Here is a 24,544-nt window from a genome sequence, read left to right on the forward strand (position 1 = left end):
GGTCCCAGGTTTCTCTCGTGGATCCCAGGTTTCTCTCGTACTCTCTTGGTGCTTAGGTCTGTATTTGTAGGCCAGGTCTCGGTTGCAGATGCCGGTGTCATGCCTTCTCTTTAGTTCCAGTGTTTATGAGGCTTTTGGGTTCCCATTTTGGCGGACGCAGCTGCCTTGATTAGTTTGTTTTCATTGTGTATACCAGGTATGCTCGTGATACTCCTTGGGTTGTTTTCCAGGATTTCCGAGCTAGGTTTTCCTAAGTCCTGACAGGTTTATCCAGTCCCATCTGTTTCTTACGCTACTTACATATTTCGTTCCAATCTCACGTTTTTCAGGCAGTTTATGGTTTCTAATGCAATTTTGTTTCTCATGCTTTTGTTTCTATGCCATCTCACGTTTTCAAGTTTCTCTCGTTTTTTTTCCCCAGGTTTCTCTTCTGTTTCCAGGTCCTCTTGTTGTCTCAGGGTTCCTCTCGTGGGTCTCAGGGTTTCTCTCGTGGGTCTCAGGGTTTCTCTCGTGGGTCTCAGGGTTGCTCTCGTGGGTCCCAGGTTTTCTCTCGTGGGTTCCAGGTTTTCTCTCGTGGGTCCCAGGTTTTCTCTCGTGGGTCCCAGGTTTCTCTCGTGGATCCCAGGTTTCTCTCGTACTCTCTTGGTGCTTAGGTCTGTACTTGTAGGCCAGGTCTCGGTTGCAGATGCCAGTGTCATGCCTTCTCTTTAGTTCCAGTGTTTATGAGGCTTTTGGGTTCCCATTTTGGCGGACGCAGCTGCCTTGATCAGTTTGTTTTCATTGTGTATACCAGGTAGGCTCGTTATACTCCTTGGGTTGTTTTCCAGGATTTCCGAGCTAGGTCCTGACAGGTTTATCCAGTACCTATTTGTTTTTTTTGTTTTTTTTGGCCCCTTCCATATCATCGGCCCATAGTTTTCGGGGCGTATCTGGCGGGGACTCAGCATCTCATGTTTGTTGAAGGCCTCTGTCAGGCTTTCCATTATTTTCTACGTTCTCTTGCAGGCCATCCTCAGGTGATCCAGAAGAGTAGCCCTCCTGCCGTGCTCAGCGGTCTTCCCTTTGTGGGTCACTTTCTTTGTGACATATCTTACGTGATCAGGTCTCCTTGTGCGTTGGTTTCAGCTTGGAGCTCAGGCAGCCATAGCTGGTAGGGGAGTTGCGCTTCTGGCCCAGGGTTTTGACTATTTCTGGCCAATCAACTGATTTGGCCCTCCGGCCTTTTCCATTACATTGGCATACTCGCGTGACGCAGCTGTGGGGGGTCGGCACTGTCATCAGGCTCTCGGAGCCAGGCAAGGCGGGGGGCCCGACGTCAGATTAAACCAGCTTGTCGGTATTGCTTTCGGCGAACCCTGGGTTGCTCCTTTGTTGCTTTTCTTGATGTTCCCTTCTCCGCAGCACATGCATTTTTCATTGCCGCCCCCTTGTTGGCCGTACAGGGTCTAGACCCTGAGCATATTTTGGCTATTTCTTTCAGGACAGGAGTAGTTTTGCGACTTTGCACCAGGGGGCCCCAGCCCTCATTATTAGGGAGTTGAGTAGGTGTGGGTCATCTTGCTTTCTCTGGGCACAGCACAGGGCCACTTTTGTGATACCGCTAGTGTTGGTAATTTTGTCAGGTCATGCGGTTATTTAATGTGTTTAAGTCGGGTTGGTAGCTTTCATCCTACTTTGGTTATTTTTTTTGCCCCCTTTTAGGCATACTGACCACGTGACCCCGGCACACTTCAGGTCTATGTTCCTTGTTGCCTTTTGTTCCTTTCCTTCACTATCCACAGATTGACTCCGAGTACAAGTGTAAGGCTGACCACAGGTCAGCCTATGTTTTTTTTAGGAGGAGTCAAGGCTGCTTAAAGCCTGCCCTCCTTTTCCTCTCTCCCCTCGTGGTCACTGGATCTTGTGTCCCACCCACCCATTACTTCATTATTTCATTCATTATATCTCATTCTTGGGTATGCCCCCTTTTAGGCATACTGACCACGTGACCCCGGCACACTTCAGGTCTATGTTCCTTGTTGCCTTTTGTTCCTTTCCTTCACTATCCACAGATTGACTCTGAGTACAAGTAATGTTTAGACAAATCTGTGGAGTGTCTGTGTTTTGAAATCATCAAAGTTACTGATCTGTGCTCATTAGCTGTGGAAACTATGTATGAACCATTTATTCTGGTCATGTTTAGATCAGTGAAGTTGAGAGGCATTGCTATCATAGGCATCGTTCCCGTTTGGGGATGTAGGTGAAACACACACAGTAGTTACTAGCATTACTATGGGCTGCATACAATTTTAACATTTGGATGAAAGGGTTATTTTTCCATGTCTCAGTTTTCAAAAACAACAGGAAAAGAAACATAATTTCTATTTCAAAGGATATCATCACTTCAGGATTTTCTGGCAGTGACTGGTGTGAATCCAGGTGGACGTTCTTTCTACCTTGACACCGGAACCGGTTGTCAAAAGCACCAAATGTAGTCCATGAAATTTTGATTGTAGCGGCTTTCTAATGTGTCACTTGACCACCACCCAGTCACCTGGTTGGATTCTGTGAATACCTCAAACAGAATCTGGGTTGGGGATAGAGTTGTAAATACCTTTGTGTATTTTATTCAATGTTCTTTGCAAAATCTGAATATATTCTAACAGACTAGAGTGAGAAGCCTGCAACTGTTGGGGAAAATATAGCCCCATTTTGGGTGGCCCTCCAAATAAAATTTCATAGGGGGACAGCCCATGTGGTTGTTTAGGGGTAGTTCGTACAGAATATAGGGCTATTGGCAAAGCTTCCACCCATCCTTTTACTGTATCTGCTTTAATTTTTGCACATCTGTGGACAGGTCTCCCTGCATTGTACAGAGTACAAGTGAGAAATGAAGCACAAAACCTGGCTGCAAGTGCACTAAATCCAGGTGCAGTCAGTAAGTGCCACCATCGCTTCCTTAGCAAGATGACTAATGCCATGTTCCAGTTTTGCTAAAACTGAGTACAAACTCCTGGTTAGAGTCCACCTGTTGTCAGTGCTTCACAGGCCCTGCTCATTTTGGGTAGCATTACATTTGATCCACTTATCCTTCACTTTGTCAGAGGCCCCATTCTGAAACTGAATTAAGGTTTCTAAATCCCACTGCTGTTTATGAGGGGAATCTGTCCCCACTACCTGGGCGACCCATACAGTGGGTGTGACTCCAAATGCAGCATCCTTTGCTGCTTGGTCCGCTAAAGCATTTCCTCTGGCTGTCATGTCGTTTCCTCTTGCATGTCCTTTTACCTTCAAGGTGACAACTTCTGCTGGTTTCTAAAAGGCCTCAAATAGCCACTCTATGAGTTTTACACTAGTCAGAAAGTTCTGTGCTTTCCAAATAGGCCCAACATTGTAAACTATTACAAAGGCATATCTGCTGTCAGTGTAAATGTTTCCCCTTTGATTCTCTAGGAGTTAACATGCTTTGACTACAGCACACAACTCAGTTTCCTGTGCTGACATCTGGGATGTCAATGCTTTCTGATGTAAAATAGTGTCTGTACAGGTTAGAGCAAATCCTGTGTGTGGCTAACTATCATCAGTGTAAAATCTGGAACCATCTACGAATAGGTGTGTGTCACAATGTGATAAAGTCTCATCTTTTGCTGGTGTGACAGAGGCCCTTTCCACGCCCATCAGAGCCATACAATCATGTGAAAAACTATCAGGTTCTACAGTAGTACCATTTGTTGCAACTTTCTCATCAGTTAAAGGAAGAAGAGTAGCCAGATTTAAAGTAACACATCGTTTGTTAAATTTGATGGAGAAAGAGCAGACTGGTACTTGTCAAATCTATTGGCAGACACATGTCTGGTATTTACTTGATTCATGATTTCCTATACTGCATGTGGCACATACAGGGTCAGAGCGGAATCTAGTACAAGCTCAGTTACTTTGTCTACAGCAAAATTCAGGGTGCTATGGCTCGCATACAACTGTGGGAGCCATTGATGACAGGGTCTAATGAGACTGATACATACATCACAGGCCTCTGCTTGTCTCCATGTAGCTGGATGAGTGCACCTGCAGCATATCCATTGACTTCATGACAAAACAATGAGAAGGTTTTAGTATAGTCAGGAAGTCCAATGGTGGGAGCTTCAGACAAAATTTTAATAAGCTCCTTCATCTGCAATTAATTTTCCCATGTGAGTTTGAAAGGGTTTGTACTGGTAACCTCAAATAGAGGAGCCATAAGTTCTGATGCATTTGGAATACAGTCCCTACAATATCCCACTAATCCCAGGAAGGCACTTGGTTGCTGTACATTTCTTGGCTTTTCAAACTTTTGTAGAGTTTTAATTCAATCTGGGGATAGGTAACGGATTCCATGTGAAATACAGTGACCCAGGAAGATCACTTTCTCTTAGCAGTATTGTAGCTTATTTTTGCTTTGTTGTTACTGTTATAGAGAAACAGGAAAAGGCTTACTGTTTCTCTGCTACACATTTCCTTAGTATCAGAACAAACAAACAAATCGTCTATGTACTGAAACAAAATTGTGTTTGGGTGTGAGGGGGACCAGTGGTCCAATACTTGCTTTAACGCAGTATTATATTCAGAGGGGCTACTAACACAGCCTTGTGGCAGTCTTGTCCATGCTAACTTTTTGGCATCATGGGTAAATGAAAAAAGGTGCCAGCAATCTAGGTGTAGGGGCACCAAAGAAAAATGAATGGACAGATTAATCACTGTAAAGCAGGTGCTGGAGGCAGGTATTCCACTTAGTAAAGTGCGGGGGTTGGGCACGATTGGGATGTCTGCCTCAATTATATTGTTAATGGCTCTCAATCTTGCACCATGTGGTATGTCACTTGCCCCCCCTTCTTGTCTGGCTTCTTTGCAATTGATAACAGGGGTGTGTTGGCTTGGGACTTAATTGGTACAACAATCCCTGCTGCTTTCAGTTGAGTGATCTGATTCTTTATCCCCTCAGTCTGAGCAATACTCAGGCGGTACTGTTTGATCAGTGGGAGATCGGCTCCTGGTTTATTTTTTATCAAAACTGGGGTGCAGTCCAGCAGACCTACATCATATTTGCTGGTGGCCCATAAATCAGCTGGAATCACTTCTAATTCTAATGGAAATGTTGGAGTGGAGTCTTGGATTAAAAATACTCCACAGGAGGAATTTAAAATTTCTCCTGACAGACTACTGACCACGTGGACTCCTGTAGGAGTGTAGCCTATGTTTGCTAAAATTTGGTTAAAAATGTCAGCTCTTAAAAGATTGGTAGGAACTGTGTCTGAAACTAACACTTTAGTGACATTTCTGTTTGCTGTCCTAGCCTGAGTTTAAGTGGCTTGGACTAAACCAAATCAGTAGAGGTCCGGTTAGGCCAACACCAAAGATATCATTTGTAGAGGATTATCCTGGAGGTATGTCCTCTATATTAAAAACGCTTCGGCTTACACCAGTATCAATTAAACAGGTTAATTATGGGTTTTTTCTTTCAACTGGTGTACTAAACTATCAAGAAACTTTTCTTCTTCTATTTTAAGGCCTGCTTCCTCAGCCATATTGCTTAACTGCCTCCAATAAGCCCCTACGGCTTCCTCTTTCCCTTGCTTAGCATTCATGAATTCAGCATGTCTGGTTTGTCCATATATTTGGGACAATTTTTCCTTCAATGTTTCACAAACCTACCATCCACTAACCATCTTAACTAGCTTTGTGATGTCTTCATCCCATTCTTAAAGTATATACCCTGACATGTTGCTTCCCACTGCTTTAATAAGAAGCTGATGAATGTCAGTAGTATGACTCTCAATTCTTGGGGACTAAAGGATACATGCCATTTAATTTGGGACTTACTGTCAACTTAATTTCCTTCAAAAACAAATTGGGTTCTGACAGGAGACAGAAGTACAATTAAATCACACTTGTTTATTAAATAAAAATAAAAAGGTAAATAGAGAAAGCGTAGTCAAAGCATAGCCAGAGTCCAGTAACCGGATCGAGTAGTCAGCCAGTCCAGAGTTCAATAACCAGATTGGGTAATCAGCCAGGCCGAAGTCAGGGATCCAAGTAGAGCAACAGCAAGCAGGATAAGGAGCCAGAAGGAATGTCAGCAATCCAGTCTTTGAACAGAACCGCAGGAGATGGTTTCTAGTGATGTGATCAAGGCGAAGGCAGATATGAAGTGAGCTTTAAGTAGGCAGGTCAGACGAGCTGGATAAGGAACCGCTGGTAACTGTGGAGAGAGATGGGAGCTGGCAATTAGCTGACAGCTGAGCAGCCAGCCCAGAGAAGGAAGGGCTGAGCCAGCCCTGATATTGGCTTCTCCCTTCCTTCTCTCTTCATCTTGCTGCCACAATTTGGAAATTATGGTTTGCTCCACAAGTTCAGAATCCATCTCTCTTTCTCTGACCAAAGCCTTAAGTTCAGAGAGATTTAGTTTTGCATATGTGCCTTTTGATTTATGCCAATCATCAGTTTCTAAGGTATGAGGCAAATCCTGCTTTGTAGTTTTGTAGTTTGATATGGGGCTGTTAAACCTCTGCTCTCTACTATATTGCCCAGATGATCTTTTGTGTGTTTCATGTAATCTGATTCTTGAGCTTTTGTGGATGTCTCTCAAAGCCAAACTGGCAGGCACATAAGGTGGGGGGGTCCTCCTCTACAGCCTCCTTAGGCCAAACTTAGTACATTTGGGCAGTATTATTAAACATCTCCGTCAAGCCAGTTTAATTTGCTAATTTAGCTTCTGTCTCCCAAGTCCAAGCTATTCTCCACATTCATTCACTGCCCTGTAGTGGGCCATTATCATGCAGAAAAGTTTGCCATACTTTAAATCAAAAGTCCCTTCAGATTTTTCCATTCTAACTATTTATCTAGGGCAGTGATTCTCAACCAGGGTTCCTCCAAAGGTTGCTAGGGGTTCCTTCAGCATTGGGCAATTTCTGCCTCTCAGATAAGTTCCCACTGACACCATTGATCTTTTTACCTATCTGTAAGGAAGTCATTTTTCCCAATGACCACAAGTGTAATGACCATTCTTCCCACTGACCATCACACTATTGTATCATGAGTTGTAGATTTCTCATTTTTAGCAGGGGTTCCCCAAGACCAGAGAACTATTTTAAGGGCTCCTCTTTGTTGAAAAGGTTGAGAAAGGCTGCTCTAGAGGTTGCTAGGGGTTCCCTGAGCAATGTTTCTGCATCTCAGGTAAGTTCTCAAGGACACCATTGATCTTTTTAGTTGTCTGTAAGGGGGTAATTCTTCCCAATAACCACAAGTGTAAGAAGCATTCTTCTCATTGCCCATCACACTAATGTATAATGAGTTGTAGAATTTTAATTTTTAGCAGGTGTTCCCCAAGACCGGAGAATTATTTCCAGGGTTCCTCTGTGTTGAAAAGGTTGAGAAAGGCTGATCTAGGGGCTCAGTATAGGGTGGAAACCATACCTTTGGTTCATATATGCTCTAGCACTCATCTTGCGCTGGGCATTTTCTGAGGGTCTCTCACCCTTCATTCCCTTATTTAATTTGATGCCCATAATAAATGGCCACTCCTTTCTCTTCTCTACTTGTGCCTATACCCTCTTACCTTTAAAACAAATAGTACAGCAAATCTGCATATTTACAAGAATAGTCTCCACTACATGGATAGAAGGGGGTTATGACAATAAACAAAACATTCACTAAGAGATCCTCCTCATCTCTTCTCTTTGCTGTGGGTTTTATCTGACTCTACCATGCGCCTCTGACCCAGGTGCCCCACAAGGAGTCAATGCAGGGAAATGCAGAGGATTCTCACTATCCACACACATTCCAACCAGTGAAGGAGGACTCAAACACATTCTCACACACGTTACCCAACCAGAAAGGTCTGAAAGTGCTCTGATTTCTTTGAGAACCAACATATAGGATACATAGGAAAGGCAGAAAATATAGCAAGCTTAAGGACAGCTTACCTAGCTGGCATTTAGAGGCCTGCATTCCCGATAATCCAGATCAAAGCATAGTTCCTTCTGGAGACTCTGCAGACTCTGATATCTGACTCGCCAAAGTGTTATGGGAATATTTCTGGTTGTGACTCTAAAAACAAAAGATAAAGTGGATGTAAACCCCCATTTTTTTTAGGTAAGACTTGTACCTTGTAGAGTATAGCATGTCATGTCATTTGTGCCCAGTCTTACCACAAAGATTTAATCCAGCTCTGAGCAATCCTCTAATCTTTTTTGAGTAAGATAAAAAGGAACACACAGAGAAATAGGTGTCATTCTTCCCCCTTACTGTGACTGACAGGGGATTTCCTTATCTCATGTATGAGCGTGAGAGAGGCATTCTATGTACTTCACATCCCCCCTCCTTTATTCTCCAGCTCTCCCAGGATTGGCTGCTCCCTGCCTCAGCACGATTGGACAAGTTGAAGTCATGGGGTGACTTTCCTGGGTTTTGACTGGATGTTAGTGATCATGGGGCATAATCCACGAGACCAATAGAAGTTCAGTGTAAGAAATACACAGGAGAAAATACATGATTGCAGCTCCCAAGACACCAGCAGAAAGAAGACACACAGACAACTGCTATAGGTGGGCGGGGAGTCTACTGATGTCACGACTCTGCCCACCGAGCTCTGGACAAGAGACAAAGGGGAGATATTTGACAGGTAAGGATACATGCAGGAGGCAGGTATATCCTTATACATAAGCACTATGCCAGTAGTTTAGAAATGATGAAAGTGGGTTTACATCCACTTTAATTCTGCAATTGCAGGAACAGCTTCACAGGACGCAATGACTGTGTTTAAACTGTCCATTCTGAAAAAATGTATTATTACATGTTATTTTATATAGAGAAATAAGGGTGGTATGAGATGTTATTAAAAACTAACAAATAGAAATATGTTATTAAAAGCTAGTGAATAGAACAGTTGCAAAAGTAAAACCCTCAGAGGGGAGAGGGGAGAAGAGACAGAGAGAGCTTTTAGCAGAAGTTGCGTCTGTGTGTTAAGTGAAGGTTACAGAACATATTTCAATAGCGTAAACAAGATGGAGTCTCTTGTGCTTAAAATTGTGCTTAAAAAGGGAGGTGGCTTGTGCAAGCATGAGAGTTTTGAGGGTTATATAGGTGTCTTGGTGGGCATTAAGACATGGGGTGGGGGAATGCATAAACCCAGTGGTAAGAGAGGGCCATTCCAGAGGTGAATTGGTTAGGGTGGAGGGAAGAAAGAACAAGTGCAGTGGTAGAAGAATAAGCGCGGGCATGGACGGTGGTGAGAGAATGCGGGGTAGGCATAAATGGTGGGGAGAAAAGGGTGATGTAGGCAGGGAAGGTGGGGAAAGAGGGGGAGTGCAGGCAAAGACTGTGTTTATAGATGAAGGACTGTAGGCACAGTTGGTATTGAGAGAAAGGGGGCCGCAGGTTCAATGACTGTTGAGAAAAAGGATTTAGAGTGATGGGGGACTGCAAGTGCAATGGGTGCTGAGAGCAGGGGGGTGTAGACATGGTGAGCACATTCTGAATTTGTGTGCAGACTGTGTGCAGTGTTCTGCAAGAAAGGAAGTTGCAGGTGTGGTACAGGAGGAGGATTTGGTTGAGAGTGTAGCAGGGTCCTGCTGAAAGTGCAGGGCAGTGTGAGGTGATAGTGGAGGTGGGGAGATTGCTGACATTGAGAAGGATGGTTATGTATAAGTAGGGAAGGGTTGTAGCTGAAATTGTAAGGAGGGTGTCAGGAGATAGTGAGGATAGTGGCTGACACTCTAAAAGAGGGGGGTTGGGTAATGGGAGGGGGATTTTCTGACATTACAGGAGAGAAGTTGGGGGATAATGGGTGGGAAAGATGGCTGATATTACAGGAGTGGGTGGTTGGTGATATGGGGGCTGGCTGAAATTGCAGGAGAGAGCTTGAGTGATAGTTGGAGTGTGGCTGAAATAGTATCATAAGGGTGGTTAGGTGATAGTGTAGGGGGTAGGATACACTAAGCAGAACCTACAGAGATGCTGCCAGTGAGCATGGATGCTGCTATAAGCGTGCTTATGCCCTACACCGAACCTGCCCCTTTCTCTGCTCACTTTATACTTTGTAATCTGCCAGGGTCCAGACAGCAGGCTTAGTAGAAGGCAACAGTAGCAGCAGAGAAGATGTTGAGTTTGAGTTGTCACTCTGGCACTGTGAGCAGGGAATAATATCAGCAGAGGAAGAAGGGGGTGTGTACAGAACAGGAGCTCAGCATTCAGAGGGATGTCCTTAAATCTAAATTCTGGAACATGGGGCTCAGAAACATATTTTTGCTGTGCTCCTCTCAGCCTCCCACAGTCTATTCTAATCCAAGCAAGCATAGTATTTTGGGGAACATGGTAGGTGCAGAGGTAGAATTTGTGAGAGAAGGGTTGCAGGGGGTTGGAGGAAGCAGAAATAGAGGCACAGTCAATTTGAGAGGATGACTAATCAGGGTGTTGCCCTGGAATTTTCTTACAATCAAATTGGACAATAGAGGAGAAGAGTAGGAGAGTGGAAGAAGGAGAGCTCACTGCTGGTGGCAACTCCCCTTTCCCCAGTGGAAATGTAAAACTTTGGGCATTATTTTTGATGGGAAAGTACGACTGTGTTTAAAAAACAAATATCTAAGTTAGCAAATAATTGTAAAATATTTCAGCGCATTCTGATTAGGGGTTTAGGTTCTTAAAAATGGAACACTTACTAAAGATTTAAAAAAATGTTGAAATTCAACTGTATTACATGGGTGGATAGGTGCCGACAATGTCATTTGTATCTACTTAGTTTAGAGTGCTTCATTGTAAAGCAGCTCAGAAAATAAACTGGCTTAGTATGTAACCTGAGAGCAACAGAATTCTATGTGTGAAGTTCAGCTAGCAATCTTTTGTTCCCTGTAGTGTGATAGACCATTAACCGTCTAACATTTCCAACAGCATGGGAAAGACATCAATATATTATGCTTTATACACACACTTTGGGCAAATGGCATGTGCAGGCCTAAAGGTCTAAAACCCTTTGTGTCTCCTGAGCCACATTTAGGTTTGGTCAGTGACAGTGTGCCAACGTAAGCCCAGGTTTATGCTTTGGAGTGGTATACAATGCATCAGATGTTCAGATAGCTTCTGAGTAAGCAACATCAAAGGCAGCACCTGAACAGTTGCAAAACAAATCCAATCAGAAATTGTAGCCCAACGGAACTTTCAGTTCAAATAAGCTAAATACATTTCAGGTGCATCAAAAAAATTAAAGCTCAACTGAAATTTCAGTTCAGATAAGCTAAATACATTTCAGGTGCATCAAAACAAAATGTGTGCAAAGCCTAATGCCCTGTACACACGGTCAGACATTTCAATGACAAAAAATCCAATGGATTTTGGCCCAAACTTGTCTTGAATACACACAGTCGCACAAAGTTGTCAGAAAATCTGATTGTTCAGAACGAGGTGACATACAACACGTACAACGGGACTATAAAGAGGACAGTAGCCAATAGCTTTCATCTCGTAATTCATTCTGAGCATGCGTGGCACTTTGTCCGTCGGAATTGTGTTCACACAATCGGAAATTAAACAATTGGATTTTGTTGTTGGAAAATTTTAAATCCAGCTCTCAAACTTTGTGTGTCAGAGATTCCGATGGAAAAAGTCCAATGGAGCCCATACAAGATCGGATTTTCCGACAACACGATCCGATCGCACATTTTCCGTCGGAAAGTCAGACCGTGTGTACAGGGCATAACAGCTTGTTTTCTGCAGAAAGCAGCCACAGCCTGAGTAGCCCGTCCCCTGCCAGCATTCAATAGATAGGGGCCCCTGCACTCTTTGTGAAAGCACTGAGTCAGAGCTAAAGCTCTCCAATCAGAGGAGAGAATGAGCTTCACTAATTGTAGAGACTCTGTGGGCCTCAGAGAGTACACTGTGGGCCACATATTAGCAGTTACACAGGAAAAGTATATATAAAATATACTTTACTTTAGCTTGAACATAAATATGGGCTTATTCTTAGGTTGTAATTATTTGTACAGAGATTCGATTTACTATAACAAACGTTTGTCATTGTCTATGCTTATTAAGTTGCTTTCGCTTACCTAATGTTATTGACTTGCACTAAAAATCCCCTGTCAACATCTTGACACAATGTTAAGATATTACTGTATCTGTTCTCACTTCAGAGAACATGAAAAAAAAGATTTCTCCGTATAAATCCCTTTCCATTTACACAGATTGGTTCCCATATTACATTACAAAGTTTACACCATGGGCATTAAGTAAATCCCACCACAAAATTGCTGTCAGCAATCCATAGTAAGCCAACCATTACCACTTCCCAAGCAAAGCTGTAAAAAAAAAAAAATAGATTAATTTATTCAGTACATATTAGCTAATCATTGCATGATGATGTGCTTAATCAGCAAATTATGAATATGTAAATGATCTACTACTTTTAACAACAGTGAATTTATGGATTTCTTGCTTGTCCCTACCAAGAACATTTCCTATTCACTAGTCTGAGAAGAAGGCGTTTGGCCTCTTCGGAGAAAAATGGACAATAGCTGCAATACAGCATACAGACAGTATATCTACTGGCCTACAAAGTAAAAAAGAAAAGCAGATCGGATGGGTCAGAAAGAGTCATCAGAATCTCTATTTTCTCCAACACTCCCAAATTTCAAATTAAGGCTGCCATTACTGACCTCCCTTAGAAATTTTTAGTCACTGGAGCAGGCGGCTACAACAGAAGAGCGTGAACCAGGTATAACTTGCAGTGCTGCTCTAAGCTGAGACAAAAATCTCCCCGTCAATTGCAGGGAAGGCAGCCTTTGCACCATTCAGGGTCGTAGAACCATCAACACTGAAAGGAAGGAACACCGCTCACTGACCCAATGCATGAATATGTGAATGAGTGTACCCTCAGCCAGTGCTGCTCCTCTGAGGGCGAGGAGAGAGTGAACACTGTGTATGCTCAATCTAAAAGAACAGCTTGCCGCTTCCTCCAATGGACCGAGGGGGGTTTCTGGTCCCAACAGTTGCTACAATAACTCAGGCCAGAGTCATCACAAGCTTCAGAAGATTTTAGCAAGCTTCTTTTTAATACAGTTTTGGACTACATTCTTTAACCAGTTAAGGACCGCCACATGTAATTATACGTGGGCACAATGGCATGGGCAGGCACAAGCACGTACCCATACGTGCCTGCCTTCCAGCTAGTGTGGGGTTCGATAGGACCCCCTCCTGCTGGCTGCGGTGGTCCATTTCGCTTCAGCAGCGATCCGGGATGAGGGGACGGCTGTTGGTTTCTGGCCATCCCCTCGCAATCACTCCTGGTGAATGAGAAGCTTCCCCTGCATGTGTAGTGTAAACACAGGCAGGAGGAAGTGATGTCACTCTCCTTGTGGCGGTCTTTTTGACCAGACGGCGAGGAGAGAAGACATCATAGTAAGTGCACCAACACTACACTGACACATAGGTACACATAGGCACACTTTCACTCCCAGTCCCCCCCCTGATCACCCCCCCCGATCACCCCCTGCCCCCCCGCAGTCACAGTGTCACTGATTGCAGTGATCATTTATTTACTGATCACTGCATTTAGGGTCAGTTGTGACTGTAAAAAGTGTCAGGGCAGTTAGTGTTAGGTCCAGGGTAGCCTGCCCTTGATTGCCCCCCAGGTAACCCTTTCATCCCCTTTTGCCAGTGTCACTAAGCGATCGTTTTTCTGATCGCTGCATTAGTGTCACTGGGGCCGCTAGGTAGCTAGTTATTTTTTAGGTTCACCGCCAGGTTTTTATATAGTGTCAGGGACCCCCATATACTACCTAATAAAGGTTTTAACCCCCTAATTGCCCCTAGAGTTAACCCTTTCACCAGTGATCACCGTATAAGTGTCACTGGTGACGCTGGTTAGCCAGTTAGTTATTTCGTTATTTAGGTTCCCCATCAGGTTTTTATATAGCGTCAGGTACCCCCATATACTACCTAATAAAGGTTTTAACCACCTGATTGCCCCTAGTTAACCCTTTCACCAGTGATCACCGTATAAGTGTTATGGGTGACGCTGGTTAGTTAGTTTGCTTTTTATAGCATCAGGGCACCCGCCATTTATTACCCAATAAAGGTTTAACCCCCTGATCACCCGGCAGGTGATATCAATTAGGTTTTAGGGTCAGATAGGGTCTGCGTCGCCCCAGGCAGCACTAGGTTAGTGCCAGTACCACTAACACCCACACGCAAAGCATACACCTCCCGTAGTGGTATAGTATCTGAACAGATTAATATCTGATCTGATCAGATATATACTAGCGTCCCCAGCAGTTTAGGGTTCCAAAAAATGCATTGTTAGCGGGATCAGTGCAGATACCTGCTAGCACCTGCGTTTTGCCCCTCCGCCCAGCCCACCCAAGTGCAGTATCGATCGATCACTGTCACTTACAAAACACTAAACACATAACTGCAGTGTTCGCAGAGTCAGGCCTGATCCCTGAGATCCCTAACAGTTTTTTTTGGTAGCATTTTATACAGTCGCTGACAGCCTAGGTGCTTTTTTACCTGTGAATCTCACTAGTGTACCACTAAATTTAGAGCCCAAAATGGCAAAGCGAAGGTACACTAGTGAAGAGGCCTACACGTTTTTGAGCATGACAGATAGTGAAGAGGAAGTCACTCATCTGTCAGATTCAGGCTCAGTGAAATAAAAAATGAATGCCCTTAGAAATCCTGAAGGTGGTGCTTGGTTTTCGGGGTCCCGTACACGGCTAGACTCCCAAAAAGTCCCCCACATGTGGTATCCCCGTACTTAGGAGAAGCAGCAGAATGTATTTTGGGGTATAATTTCACATATGCCCATAGCATGTGTGAGCAATATATCATTTAGTGACAACTTTGTACAAAAAAAAAAAAGTTTGTAATATTCCCGAAACTTGTGGCAAAATATAAAATATTCTATGGACTCAACATGCCTCTCAGCAAATAGCTTGGGATGTCTACTTTCCAAAATGGGGTCATTTGGGGGGGGGTTGTGCTATTTTGGCATTTTATGGCCTTCAAAACTGTGATTGGTAGTGAGGCGTGAAATCAAAAATTTGCACCTTTAGAAATTCTGAAGGCTGTGATTGGTTTTTGGGGTGCCGTACACGGCTAGACTCCCAAAAAGTCCCACACATGTGGTATCCCCATACTCAGGAGAAGCAGCAGAATAAATTTTGAGGTGCAATTCCACATATAACTATGGCATGTGTGAGCAATATATCATTTAGTAACAACTTTTTGTAAACATTTTTTTTTGTCATTATTCAATCACTTGTGACAAAAAAAAATATTCAATGGGCTCAACATGCCTCTCAGCAATTTCCTTGGGGTGTCTACTTTTCAAAATTGGGTCATTTGGGAGGGTTTTGTACTGTCCTGCCATTTTAGCACCTCAAGAAATGAGATAGGCAGTCATAAATTAAAAGCTGTGTAAATTCCAGAAAATGTACTCTAGTTTGTAGACGCTATAACTTTTGTGCAAACCAATAAATATTATTATTATTGACATTTTTTTACTAAAGACATGTGGCTGAATACATTTTGGCCTAAATGTATGGCTAAAATTGAGTTTATTCGATTTTTCTTATAACAAAAAGTAGGAAATATCTTTTTTTTTCCAAATTTTCGGTCTTTTTCCATTTATATCATAAAAAATTAAAATCGCAGAGGCAATCAAATACCATCAAAAGAAAGCGCTATTTGTGGGAAGAAAAGGACACAATTTTCATATGGGTACAACATTGCATGACTACCCATATGAGATATAGTGTGCTTTTTTTGGTAGTACTGAATACACTATAAAGTGTGTAAAAGCCCAACACTTCCTGGTAATGTCAAAGCTTGCCCGCCTCTCATACATTCTTAGTGTAATTTCCAATAACTACAATTATCTAAGCAATTATTCAGCAAGGTGGCTAACTGTATTGCCTGCCATATAGTTGGCTATGAAAGGTTGTAAAAATTTTGCAAAAAATAATAATAATTTGGCAGAGATGACCAAAACCATAGATATGGGAAGGCAGCCAAAGTCCTAATGGTTGGAGTGGAACTGTGGTGACAATCTAGCATTTCAGGCTTTGGAGCAGAATAGTCTGCCATTCTCCGGGGACTTGCCAGCAGGCTGTGTATGTTTCATGTAGTTGTTATGCCTGTTAGGAATCATTCTGCAGTAAAGGTTCATACAGTCATGTTTGTTTCCGTGGGTTTGTTTCCGATGAGAAAGAGGACTGCAATTTCACAGCATCAGGACAGCAGTGGGTAAGTGCCAAGTTGCCATCTGTCCAAAAGCATGCAGGTGGCACATTTAGGTAAAATTACCTAAACATTACCTAGTTTACAGTCAAAACTACTTTTAGACAGCATGGGGAAGAGTTTGAAATTACTTTCCTTTTTTGTGTCCTTCCCCTTAATATTTTATTGACAGCATGTAACTGGGACAAGAAGTGATGGGAGATCCCTCCAATGGGGCCAGAGACATCAACAAAAAACTGTTTTATCAAAGTGGGAAGGGTTTGTAGTATTTTTTTACCCTCATTTCCTGTCTTGATGTCACAGAGAAAAAAGTAAGCGTAAAAATAAGAGTAAATCTTTTATGCAATGACAGTCAGTAAAGGAAAAAAAACTCCTACGGGTTTGGGCTTGACCCAGATATTTGACATTCATAACCAGTTGCTTTATACAAACAGTCTTCCTTGACTTTGGGCACAGATAGTCCTGAGGCAGGCAAAATATTGAACCTGTTACATCCCCCTAACGGATTGTTACAACACATTGAATGTATACAACTATGCATGATATATTTTTGTTCTGCATGTTTAAAAAAAAATTTTTGTCAATAAATCTTGTTTTAGAAAGAAAAATGTTTTTTAGTTAAGTGGAGAAGGCTTATAACCTCTGCCAGATTTTTACTGCAGTCTGTGTTTTCCTGTCCTGGTAAAACCTAATTTCCTTTTTTTTCCATTGGCACAATGCCATCAATTTGGAGGGAATCCCAGTGGAGTCAAAGATAACAATAAAATTAACATAAGTTCTAACTAGTCCCCATAATATCCAAAATGAAACAAATTTTGGTTTGAGTTAAACTTAAGTTGCAGCAGGAATCCTTCAAATAAATAACTCAACAATGAAGTTAAAGAAGAAATACAGCTAAAACTCGTTTAGCTGTACTTCTCCTGTGGACCATAGGAGTGCAGTTTATTCTGCACTCCTGTGACCTGTTTTCAGCATACAGCGGACTGAAGTCTGCTGTTGGCTGACATTACAAAGCCGGTCCAGGCTGGGGAAAAATCGCAACAATGAAGCTGGAATCCACCCACATACTTGGACCGCAACCTTGCTCAGCCTCTCAGCGAGCCACTGAGAGCCTGAGCCGGCCACTCCCTCCCTCACCACAGCCCAGAGCTCCAGTGAGCAGGGCAGGGCAGAGAGTTGGGGACTGACAATCCCCAGATCTCTGCTCAGGGAGTTCTGATAACCGAGCGATTGGTGATGTTAGATTGCTCAGTTCTCAGTGTTAGAGGCAACAGTGGACCGATGCTGCATCCTGTAGGTAAGTAGGATTTTAAAAAATGTATTCCCTTACTTCTCTTTTAAAATATTTTACAATTACAGGGACTTTGAAATTCTATTGAATATCAACTTAAAAATTCACCTTTTTTAGCATGTTACTCCCATACCTAGGGTGTAATGCATAAATGCTCCACCTGTCCTCCCTGCATTCACCCCCTGCCCCCCCCCCCCCCACGTTCCCCAGCAGTCCTCTCCCCGCACCCGCTGTCACTTTTAAAAAATGGTGGAGCTGGGCGGGGCTAGGGCCATCTTAATAGCATGATGGCCCCCTGCCAACATGCACTTACTCTCATAGTTGATGGAATTAAACACACATTTTTAATATGTGCAAAAAAATGCTAAAATTTCTCTTCCAGCAAAGGGTTAAAGTGAACCTGGAGCTGGTTTAAAAACAATGAAGTATTTACACATTCTTTGCAAGGAATAAATGAGCTATAAAACATGCCCTGACCTCTATAGCTGTGGGTCCTGTGCAATAATTAAAGTTTAAAACATTTTAGATGGAGAGGGATTAGAACCCCTGTAACATTTTTGATGCTGTCTGTACCCCCATAAGAGACATTCACCTATCTGTCCTGTTTACCATTAGCACCGAAAGCAAAAGTGAAAAAAAATCTAACATTTTGGGTTGTCACCAGTGCAGGAATATAGGGAAATCTTTCAATGGGCACTGGTGAGGGATTCCCTCATTTTGGAGATTTCTTCTCATTTCCTGTTTTGGCAGAGGGATAGGAAGTGAAGAGAAGTCTCCCAAATGGGACACAGGGCAATAAAAAAAATGACAGGGGTTATAACCCTCCATCACCTTATACAAAATGAAAATAAAAATTTCTTTATCTCCATTCATTATACATATTATGACTAAGTACCTGTATATATTAACCACTTGAGATCCGCGCTATTGCCAAATGACGGCATTAGCGCGGACCTACATTTCCAGGACTACGTCTATTGACGTCGTCCTGGTTACGAGCGGCCTGCGCGCCCCCTGAGGGGCGCGCGCGGCGCGCTCTGTGATCGGCGAGTCCATGAGACTCGCCTGATCACCGATCCATGTAAGGGGTCGATCCCGACCCCTTATCACGTGATCAGCTGTCAGCCAATGACAGCTGATCATGTGACAGAACGGAGCCGGTAATCGGCTATTATTCCTCCTCGCGCTGACAGCGCGAGGAGAGAAAAAAAAAGCCGATCACCGGCGGCCGTGATCGGGACATCAGTCCCGATCACGGCCAGCAATACAGCTGACCACCTGCCCCCTGCCAGTGCCCACCTGCCCACCGCAGTGCCATCCTGAATGAAAGTAAGTGCCCCCCATCAGTGCCACCCAGCAGTGCCCATAGTGCCCCCAGCGCCACCCACAGTGCCACCCACAATGCCACCCACAGTGCCATCCAGCAGTGCCACCAACAGTGCCACCCACAGTGCCCACAATCTGCCGCAAAGGTGCTGCACCCCAGTGCCGCCCATCAGTGCCCAGCAGTGCCGCCCATCAGTGCCCAGCAGTGCCGCCCATCAGTGCCCAGCAGTGCCACCTATCAGAGCCACCTATCAGTGCCACCTATCAGTGCCCATCAGTCCCATCTATCAGTGGTACCTATCAGTGCCCATCCGTGCCACTTATCCGTGCCACCCATCCATGCCATCTTATCTGTGCCCATCTTTGCCCATCAGTGCCGCCTTATCTGTGCCGATCGGTGCCGCCTTATCTGTGCCTATTAGTGCCGCCTTAACTATGCCTATCAGTGCCCACCAGTGCAGCCTATCAGTGCCCACCAATGCAGCCTATCAGTGCCCACCAATGCAGCCCATCAGTGCCCACCAATGCAGCCCATCAGTGCCCACCAATGCAGCCATCAGTGCCGCCTAATCAGCGCACTTCAATGAAGGAGAAAAATGACCCGTTTGCAAAATTGTATAACAAACTATTAAAACATGATTTTTTATTTTTATTTTTTTGCATCTTTTTTTGTTTGTTTAGCAAAAAATAAAACTCCGAGCTGTAACTAAATACCACCAAAAGAAAGCTCTATTTGTGGGAAAAAAAATGATAAAAATTTCATTTGGGTACAGTGTTGTATGACCGCGCAATTGTCATTCAAAGTGCATCAGCGCTGAAAGCTGAAAATTGGTCTGGGACTGAGGGGGGTTTAAGTGCCCAGTAAGCAAGTGGTTAAATGTGTTAGACATCTCTGCTTTTCTCCTGTACAATTGATTTTATGGATCAGTAAACAAGCTGCTTTGGAATATGTTGGTGTATCATTATCCATTTATTCTGTAACAATTCAGTCTCAAACTTCTCAGCAAAGTCAGGAGTTTTTATCTCTCCAATGCTCAGTTAAACTTGCCCACCACCACCAACACTCCCCTTCCCCAAGGAACTGCACAGAATTAAGAAGACTGCAGCATCAGTGCTGGAAAGCAGTAGCAAAATGAACTGAGCTGGTGGATTAGTGACCTGAACAACACTGCTCTGATTTATTCAGTTGTGTGTGTAAATTCTAGCTTGAGCTATTGGGTTCAGTGAGCAGGCTTTTCATTTGTAAAGCTTGGAAATCATTTAAAAATGAGTTTAAAGCTCCACCTGCTGGATACAAATCAAAATACAAAGTAAACATATGCACTATTCCATATTTGCCAAAGGAACATATTTAAAATGACATTTTCAAATCAAAATAAAGAATGTAAATGCAAAACCACAATACATTCCTTTTACCATAAAGGAAATCTATCAGAAAAGAAAAACATGACATAAAGCAGTTTACTCATTTTAATGATTCAAATGACATGTTTCTTTCTATGTAGTCATTGTCCAGGTAATTTTTTGGTTTAATACAAAATTCACCCCAGGCAATTCTTAGTTTTCTGTAGTGTCAGTGGCTCCAAGTGCTATACAGTTTTTTGTTCTTGCAGAATGTTCAAGCTGAGGAAAATTCTAATACTAGAATGTGCTGTGCACAGTTATTATTATTATTACTATACAGGATTTATATAGCGCCAACAGTTTGCGCAGCGCTTAACAAAATGAAGGCAGACATTACAATTTGGTACAAGAGGAATCGGAGGGACGTGCTCGCTAGAGCTTACAATCATGTGACAAGTGAGAGTGCACTAAGTCCTGGTAAATAGAAAACTACTGTTTATAGTCCTCTGTCTGACAAAATGTGACATGCTCTAGAAAGTTCAAAAAGGTGTGCAAAACAATTTATCTCTCAGCAGGATTAGTTCTAATGGCAAACAAATCCAAACAAATAGCAGACAGCTCAGAAGGGTGAAGTCTGGGACAACTTTAATGAGTCTTGCATCTGGGTGGAGAGTACTGAATAATGACTCCTGACTCCCCTGAGGGAGACACCCTTTAAGCAGGCCAAGTTGCTGCAGTTCTCAACTCGTGAAAGTTTGAGGGTGTCAAAACTGTCTGAGTAAACCTGTTCCACTGCCTCTGGTGTATGCATTCTATGTAGGAGGAATTTAAGTGTAATTACATAAAAACTTGTCTCCAAGAAAAGGCTAAAGCAAGTTTTCCATTGGCCTATACTCTGATCAGCCATAACATTATAACCCCTGATGGGTAAAGTGCATGACATTAATTATCTCATTACAATGGCATCTGAAAATGGATGGGATATATTAGGCAGCAGATGAACATGTTGTGCCTTTAGTTGATGTATTGAAAGCGGAAAAAATAGGCAAGCGTAAGGATTTGAGTCAGTAGATGACTGGGTCACAGCATCTACAAAACTGCAGCGGCAGTCAGGGTACCCACGCTGATCTGTGTCACCTTCCAAAAGTGCCTACAATGGGCATATTAGCATTTAGAACTAGACCACGTAGCAATGGAAGATGGTGACCTGGTCGAATCAATTCAAGAATGGTTTGAGGCACACAACAATGAGTTTGAATATCCAAACAAAAGACCTCGCTGCTCCAGGTGAGACAGGAAGCCTAATGATATCACAGGTGCCCACCTCGGTTCGCCTCCGCATATGATCAACACTGAAGAAATGGCTGCACTGCAAGATCCATCAAAATTCTTATTTAAAAATGAACATCCCAAGTGTTACAGACAGTACAAATGGTAGACGCGTTTTATGAATAGGTGCAGCCATTTCTTCAGTGTTTAACAATGAGTTTGAGGTGTTGATTTGATCTGCATATTCTCCAGATTTCAATCCACTGAAGCATCTGTGTGATGTGATGGAACACTTCTGATGCATGGAGACCCCACCTCACAACTTACAGGACTTAAAGGATCTGCTACTGATGGCTTGGTTCCTGATACCACATAATACCTTCAGAGGTCTAGTGGAGTCTATGTCTCTACTGTTTGGCTGTTGAGAACTACATCACTTTGTATACCCTTTTTTAACCACTTCCCACCTGGCCAATGTACATATACGGCCGGGTGGGAGCCGTCTACTTCTGATGGGACGTTCAGGAATGTCCTTCAGAAGGAGGGGGATCGTGCGCTCGTGCCCGCGCAGCGGCGCGATCCCGATGTGCTCATGTCACCCCGGATACGGCGCATCTCGGATCGGCAGGAGGGCTCTGTGATTGGCCCTCCTGATCACATGACGCCGTGTCCAATCACGGCCGTCATGTGATGTAAACAAACAGCCGGTTGCTAGGCAATCGGCTCCTCCTCTCCTCACACAGAAGTCATCGCTGAGGAGAGGAGAGCAGATCGCTGCAGCCGGGTGGTGATCAGTAAGTATGAGCTGTTTTTACAGCTTTTTACTAACTGATCACCAGTCTAGTGTAATACACACATCACCACACAGTGTAAACACACATGTCACCACAATACACATGTCCCCACACATGTCCCCAAATAATAAAAAGACATGTCCCCAAATAAAAAAACACATGTCCCCCACATATGTCCCACTAAAATCACATGTTCCAATAATTATCTGCACACATATGTACGTGATCACCTGCACACATCTGTACATGATCATTTGCGTACATATGTCCATGATCACACAAACCAATTATTATACACTTAACGGAATTTTTTTTACCAAAAACATGTAGCAAAATACATTTTGGCTTAAATTTATGACAAAATTAGATTTTACTGGATTTCTTTTAAAATAGAAAAAAGAAAATATAATTTTTTTCCAAATTTCTGCTTTTTTTGTGCTTATATCGCAAAAAATAAAAAACGGAGTCGTGAATAAATACCACCAAAATAAAGCTCTATTTGTGCGAACAAAATGATAAAAATTTCATTTGGGTACAGTGTAGTATGACCGCGCAATTGTCATTGAAAGTGCGAGAGCAATAAAAGCTGAAAATTGGGCTGGGAAGGAAGGGGGCGAAAGTGCCCTGTATTGTAGTGGTTAATTTGTATAAATCAACTCTATTATACTTCATACAGGGTAAAGTTTGAACATTTAATCCAGTGTAATTTAACTGGTTCCCGACCAGCTCGCGTATTTTTACTGCAGCACAATGGCACCACTGCATGAAACCTGTATGAGTATGGGGTTCCCTTTAAGAGTGGGGGATGCGATGCGCATGTGGCCGGCAGTGCGATCACTGCCAGCCACCCGTGATCGCATGCACGAGAGCCAGCACTGGGTTTTGTGTGTGTAAACACTAGGGATGGGCTTTATGTTTGGGTCAAACATGAGTTTGACTCGAACATTGGCTGTTTGCCTGTTCTCTGAATAGAGAAACATTTGAGGTGTGGCAAAATCGATAGCTGCGGAACAACCTATAAGTTTTTTTCAACAATGGCTCATGGCACATGGTTGTGGGGATGAGACCCTTGTCCCCATCAACATGGGGACAAGCTGCTTTGGGGGGCTACCCCAAAGCACCCTCCCCATGTTGAGGGCATGTGGCCTGGTACAGTTCAGGAGGGGGCGCTCTCCCGCCCCCCTCTTTTTCTGCGGCCTGCCAGGTTGCGTGCTCGGATAAGGGTCTGGTATGGATTTTTGGGGGGGCCCCATGCCATTTTTTTTTAAATTGGCACAGGGTTCCCCTTAATATCCATACCAGACCCGATGGGCCTGGTATGGAATTTGGGGGGACCCTCACGCAATTTTTTTTAAATTTTGGTTTGGGGTTCCCCTTAATATTCATACCAGACCCAAAGGGCCTGGTAATGGACTGGGGGAATCCCATGCCATTTTTTTCAATGACTTTTATCTGTATTCCCGGGAACGACAATTCATTATAGCCGCGAGTACTTTTAAATGACTTTTTTCCTTTAGAAATGTATTTTGTGCAGGGACTGTTCTAAACACGGGAAAATTGTGCCACTTTACAGGCATACTACAGACACCCCACAGGTAAGAAATTTATAGGAATATTTCATTTTTATTATTTCACTTTAAGCATTATTAAAATCATTGCTCCCGAAAAAACGGCTGTTTTTAAAACTTTTTTTTGCATTGATACATGTCTCCTGGGGCAAGACCCAGGTCCTCAAACACTTTTTGTGACAATAACTTGCATATAAGCCTTTAAAAAAATTTCAGTTTAGACTTTAGCGTGTTCCAGCGGCTTTCAAATTTACCCCAAACACTGCATATTGTTCGGTGTTCTGCAGAACATCCGAACAACCAAAGTTCAGCCCGAACTTATGCTTGAGCCGAACCGTTCGCCCATCCCTAATCATTAGCAGTAATCAGCATGGATTCATGAAAAATCGTTCTTGCCAAACAAATCTACTAACCTTCTATGAGGAGGTGAGTTTCCATCTGGATGAAGGAAGGCCCATAAACATAGTGCATATGGATTTTGCAAAGACATTTGATACAGTTCCCCACCAAAATTTACTATACAAGCTAAGGTCTGTTGGCATGGATCACAGGGTGAGTACCTGGATTGAAAACTGGCTACAAGGGTGAGTTCAGAGGGTAGTTGATAAATGGGGAGTACTCGGAATGGTCCAATGTGGGAAGTGGGGTCCCTCAGGGGTCCTGGAACCAAAACTATTTAATGTATTCATAAATTACCTGGAGGATGGGAT

Source organism: Lithobates pipiens, unplaced genomic scaffold, assembly GCF_037356315.1.
Source record: "Lithobates pipiens isolate NorthernLeopardFrog02 unplaced genomic scaffold, aLitPip1_a1.2 Scaffold_18, whole genome shotgun sequence".
In the NCBI taxonomy this organism is placed as follows: domain Eukaryota; kingdom Metazoa; phylum Chordata; class Amphibia; order Anura; family Ranidae; genus Lithobates; species Lithobates pipiens.